Raw genomic sequence first — 6,531 nt, forward strand, 5'->3', positions numbered from 1 at the left:
TTTTCTTCTACGGATTTATATTATTTTAGTTTTATAAAACATAAAAGTTGCACCTAAATTATTATTACTAGTTATACCTCGGTCACAAAAAGGTCTAACCCCCAAATAAAATAGTTTAGTATTTTATAAAATACAAAAGGCATTTATTTAGTTGTTTTAGCTACTGCTTAAATCATTTTAGAGCATTCAAACATTTTATAAAAGGGTGGTTTCTTCACCATAATTACCTATGCTTTATTTGTCACCGTTTGTACTTTTTAGTTCTGACATTTGAAAATTTTTCTGGTTTGACTTTATTTTAAATTTGAATTTCGAATCGGTTTTGAACTATGCGTGATTAACAACAGTAATCGAGGTGACGTGGCATCATTTGGTGAGGGTTACTATAGCTTAATTATCCGGGCGTCACACACGCTTAACGAGATCTTGGTATATGATCTGAGTTGGCTATGATCCTATACGCACTAACCATCTACGTGGGAGTAGTTATGGGTATCCTGACGTCATGGTATCAGCCGAAGCACTTCGTGACGCCAGCGACTGAGTGGCGCGCGCCGGATTGGAACGTAAGCCTGCTCTTGTATTAAGGGGGCTAGTTCTGCTTTCGGCCGCGTACGCAACATGCAGGTGTGCTATGGGCGATGGGCCCAGACCCCTGTGCGCTTAGGTTTAGACCGGCGTGCTGGCCTCTCTGTTGAGCCTAGGTCGGGCTGTGACGTGTTGATCTTCCGCGGCCGGGCATGACCCAGGAAAGTGTGTCCGGCCAAATGGGATCAAGCGTGTTGGGTAAGTTGGTGCACCCCTGCAGGAAAGTTAATCTATTCGAATAGCCGTGATCTTCGATAACAGGACGACTTGGAGTTGTACCTTGACCTTATGACAACTAGAACCGGATACTTAATAAAACACACCCTTCCAAGTGCCAGATACAACCGGTGGTCGCTCTCTCTCAGGGATACGAGGAGGGGATTGCCGGGTAGGATTATTGCTATGTGATGTTACTTGGAGGACTTCAGACTGCCCTCTTCTACCTGTTGCAAGACGAAGGTGACCAGAAGCATAGTCTTCAATAAGACTAGTTATCCCCCTCTTATTCTGGCATTCTGCAGTTCAGTCCACTGATATGGCCCTTTACACATATATCCATGCATATGTAGTATAGATCCTTGCTTGCGAGTACTTTGGATGAGTACTCACGGTTGCCTTGTTCCCCCTTTTCCCCCTATCTCTACTCGGCTGCTGCGACCATACGATGGAGCCCAGGAGCCAGACGCCACCGTCGATGACGACTACTACCCCGGAGGTGCCTACTACTACGTGCAGCCCGCTGACGACGACCAGGAGTAGCTTAGGAGGATCCTAGGCAGGAGGCCTGCGCCTCTTTCGATCTGTATCCCAGTTTGTGCTAGCCTTCTTAAGGCAAACTTGTTTAACTTATGTCTGTGCTCAGATATTGTTGCTTCCGCTGAGTCGTCTATGATCGAGCACTTGTATTCGAGCCCTCGAGGCCCCTGGCTTGTATTATGATGCTTGTATGACTTATTTATGTTTTAGAGTTGTGTTGTGATATCCTCCCGTGAGTCCCTGATCTTGATCGTACACATTTGCGTGCATGATTAGTGTACGATTAAATCGGGGCCTCACAAGTTGGTATCAGAGCCGACTGCCTGTAGGAATCCCCCTTCCAGGCTCCTTGGCCGAAGTCAAGTCTAGACATTACAAAAACTTATACTAACTTGGCTGTGTTCCTTACGGGCCCATGTCGCCATCGGGTGATACTAGGATCTTTTACTCCTCGATCTTTACTCTGGGACTCTGAACTCTCTTCTATTCGGGTTAAACGATTTTTACTAAAATCTAAATTTAGGATCTCGTTACTACTTCCTCTCGGAGAACCCCTCACTACAGGTGATTGCTCCGTGAACCAGAAGAATTTGAAGATACTCTCCGATATTCTCTCGAGACCTTGTGCTTGTCGCTTTTGTAATTCCCTACCACCGAAACATCCCTATGGATAAATACTTACGCCTGTCGTTCTTACTTTTATTCCCAGTTAATCTTGTTATTACAAGATACCCCGAAGTTTTCTCTATTGTTCCGAGAATACTTTGTGCCTACTGCCTAGTAGTTCCTTACCACATGAATACCTTTCAAATAAATCCTCGCACTTGTCGAGTATCCGCTCATCCCCAGTTGTTCATGTGTTTCACAAAAGTCTTCAAAATAATATTCGATCTTCCGAAAATCCTTTGGGGCCTTTGGCTCTTGAAATTCTTGCTTGCTTGCATTATGATTAATCCCATAAGTCCCGTAGTCATATGACATTCCTTGTCATTATCATTTTGAGTCTGTTGACTCAATATGTTTGCGAATACCCGCAATCATCATTGATCCTTATAAATTACCTTTCCGGCTGAGCTGCCATTCTTTTAACTGGAATTGGTTCTCGACCAATCCAATTGTCGTTGATTGTACCCTAAGGCTATTCAACTTATCCATCCCTAATCAGAGCATTGCTTCTGATCCCTTGATTTGGAAATCATAATTCCTTTGCATTTGACAATTGAGTTAGCCAGTTGTTTCTATAATTTGATCTCCTTGCATTCTTCTTCCTCTAGTTGAGTACCGATGCTCACGTCAGATCCCTTGTGGACCACCAGATCCTTTGTTGGATTTTATCTGACAACGCCCTTCATATTCAATAACCTTGTGAGCCTTTCCTCTGATACATAATGCCTTTGGTAAATTGTATCCTCTGCTTTCTCAACCATGCTCTGCCTTCGAGCTTGAGTTAATTATTTCTAAAGATTCTAGAATATGATTCTAAGATGCCCCGATGGGTTGAACCTATGCCTTCCTTAGTATGTATGAACTCGAAAGTTTTCACGAGTCATACACTTCTGGTATTTTGCCAGATAAAATTTCAACACTACAACTTCTTCGAAAGTGAGAAGTGAATGAAATATTATCCATTGGAGAAGTGGGAGTTGACCTTGAACTTTGTGTTCATGCCCATGGACACGATGTAGACCTTATCATTAAAGCTTCTCTTAAATTAATTATTCCTTTGGTATAAGTTCATCTTATATCTGGGATCTGGCCTTTTGCAATCGTGGTTCCGACCATGTTCTCCTTTAAATACCATTCCCTGTGCAAGTTTAAGCACTTGTCTTCTATAGAGCAATACCCCAGTCCAACCTCTACTTTGATCTGTTGTCGAGTATTACAACCTGGTATCTCGAGATTATCTTGGAACTGCATAATTCCTTATGAGTTCTTCATCAAGTACTACATACTCACCGATTAGGGCTCAGAGTTATTAAACACTCAAAGACACCGATAACTGAACCGAGTCTGCATTACGGTTCAACGACACTTGATAATCTTCTTTAAGTACGAGTTTGTAACCGATCACGCCATTCCTAGCCTGTTTGGCTATATCCTTGTCGTGTAGATTTTAACTGTGCTACCTGGTCCTTATTCCGGGAGCACCAGTTTCGACGATGAGCTAAGCTTACGTCGATCTTCCTCGTCATACCATTTCTCCTTGACCAACAAACTTGATTTCGAGTTTGTGTCGTACCCATGGTTTCAATAACCTTTTGCTTCATCATTCCTTTGACTTGATGTCATCGCCAATTGATTACATCTTCATGAAATCTCTCGACAAATGTGTCGTGATCATCATCAACCTTATGAGCTCTTCCAGGATATCGACCGGATTCATGATGAGAAATACCATCCTTGCCCTCGATGATTTGTGTTGTCATCGACCACTTTATTGCCTTCCGTTCAACACAAACTTGTTCGTGTTTTGTGTTATACCTTAAGATGCTTGCTATCCAGCATTTGTTCGTCTTTACCTTGGAGTATTACCATCTTTTATGTCAAGAATGTCGTGAGAATTTCACCACCTCTTAAGAATTCTTGGTATGGTGAAACTTCTCACCATCACCATTCTTTCTTGGTCCTCGTGTTGATTCCAACCGGGGTACCAACAAGTGAACGGTGTTGTTTGAGTTCTGGACTTCTAGCAACCCTATTGCTTTGAAGTTAACGATCGACAGTTCGTTCTTAGACTGTTGGTTATTGAATCGTCACTCTAACATTGATCTTGCTGCCTAAGGTCATATTTCGGGCACACCTTTCAACTAGTGATTGATGGTGTATGTTTTCCTCGAGCATACAACCTTATATCATTTGAATTGATAAGTGTCATCTTCTTGTTCACATTATCGTGGAAATCCATCCGTTGGAATTCTCGATGAATTGTCGCTGAGCCCATCAGCCACCTTCTCATCCTCTCGTTGATTTAATGATGAGCTCTTGTTTCGGAACTTGCTCCCATAGTTCATTTCTCGAGAATTTTACAATGTCTTCTTGTCAATTGTATTACACCTTTTCCTCTCAGGCATCCTGAGTCTCAGGTATCCTGACACCAATCGGATCTGAATCTCGGTCAGATATGATGGTTGGGACAACTTTCCAAGAGTTATGATGTTGATCCTTTGATGACCCGGTAACATGATGTCATGCCTAGCACCCCCCCGGCTGGAGGACCTATCATTATAGATTCCTTTTCAGCAAGGTTATCCATTCATCCATGAGGAAATTGTAAGACTTATTCTACAAGTTATTCCCGATGGATCCTTCGTGTTTCCAAAGTCTGATCTTCACCTGAAGACCATGTCAATGCTATCTCGAAGCATGTCAATGGTACTCCGATTTGCAACAGGAACATTTGAAGCACGATGCTAGATTTTATTTATCATTTATCCTAACACCGTTGTATGGGTAATATCATGAGATTCTCCCCCCCCCTTACCTAAATGGTTTTCTACTTTATATCCTGTCATGGATATCTTGCTCTGCTTGTCCTTGGGAAGGATATACCCTCGAAATATGTGTTTAAACATATTTTCCTTTCCATTGTTCTGTTTAATCTGATGATCATATTTTCCTTCCATTGGTTTGTTTAAACCTTTTCTATGATCTATATGATATAGGCAGTAATAATCCACTGCTTGTGCAAACACCTCGATGTACAACTTTGTCAGTAAGACCCTGTTTCTAGTGTTGACGACATTTCGGTAGCCACCGACGGACGGGAACTTTGCCTATTGGTCCGCCTCGTTCAACGAGCAGAAAAATGGTTCTCTTCGTCCCTCGCCCTTGGTATCGATGTTGTTGTCGACATAACTGACAGGCTATCCTCTGACATGTCTTGCTTACATGATCGTGCGAGACATTACCGCCCTTCCTACTTTTAACCCACATGGTGGGCCCATAACCCACAGTTCCACCAGGATCGAAACCTGACTCTCCTGTAGACCCCCTGTTCCCAAAGTTATTCCTCCTGCGTGGACTCGTACATAATTCATGAGCCACCTTCCGATGAGATCATCAATTCTGGCAATGAAAACAATAATTATTCCGTTGCTTGAAACCCCTTTCACCTTCTGACTAGGCATTGAACGATTGCCTGGCTGCCTGAAACTTCTTGTTGGACCTTCCAACTTTACTCTCGATGTGTTCTATTTGTTCAACTCGAGAGGTACTCATATGCTCATTCATGGGTTAATCCCAGGTTATTAACCTTATAGCATTCTCTCGTTTTCGATCTACCCCGTTACCTATTCGTAAATATGATGCAGATCCCGAAGAAAGGATGCCGACTTCATCATAAGGACCTGAAGCAGAGAAATGAAGACATCAATGTATTGGACCGGTTCTCTTCGAGAAGAGCAAGCCAGAATGAGAAGAACCGCTAGATTCGTAACCGAACCTTCCCCCCTTTCACTACCTCTTAAATCTCGGGATGAGATTTCTTGTAGTGGAGGAGATTTGTGACGCCCGGGTAATTAAACTACAGTAACCCTCTACTAAGGATGCCACGTCACCTCGGTTACTGTTGATAATCTCTCGTTAGTTCAAAAACCGATTCAAATTCAAATTCAAAATCAAGTAAACAATAAAAGTTTTCAAGTATTAAAACTAAAATGTTCGGAGTGAGCCAAATAATGCATAGGTAATTATGGTGGAGAAACCACACTTTTATAAAATGTTTAAATACTCTAAAATGAATATAACAGTAGCAAATACAATTATTTAAATGCTTTAAAAATAATAAACATTTTCAAAACTAAATTGTCATAAGTATTAAACTATTGTGGCAGTGGCATAAATTTGTTAAATCTATTTAGGTGCCACTTTGGTAATTTACTAAAGCTAAAATAAAAGGAAACTGAAAGAAAGCAAAAATAGCAAATGAAAATAAGAAGAGGGAAAGAACCCCCGCTTCCCCCACTGGGCCTCGACCCAGCCGGCCCAGTCGGCCACCCCACCAGGCCGGCCGAACCTGGCAAGGGCCAACCGGCCAGCCCACCACCGCTCCCTTATCCACCCCCACTACCCGAAACCCTAAACCACCGGCACCCCACTTCCCCCACGTCGCCACTCCTCCTCCCCCTCTCGATCCAATCTGGATCGGTGGATCGGCACGATCCCCCCACTCCTCTGCTTGATCCCCAT

The sequence above is a fragment of the Triticum aestivum genome, chromosome 5A, assembly GCF_018294505.1.
Source record: "Triticum aestivum cultivar Chinese Spring chromosome 5A, IWGSC CS RefSeq v2.1, whole genome shotgun sequence".
NCBI classification, from domain to species: Eukaryota; Viridiplantae; Streptophyta; class Magnoliopsida; order Poales; family Poaceae; genus Triticum; species Triticum aestivum.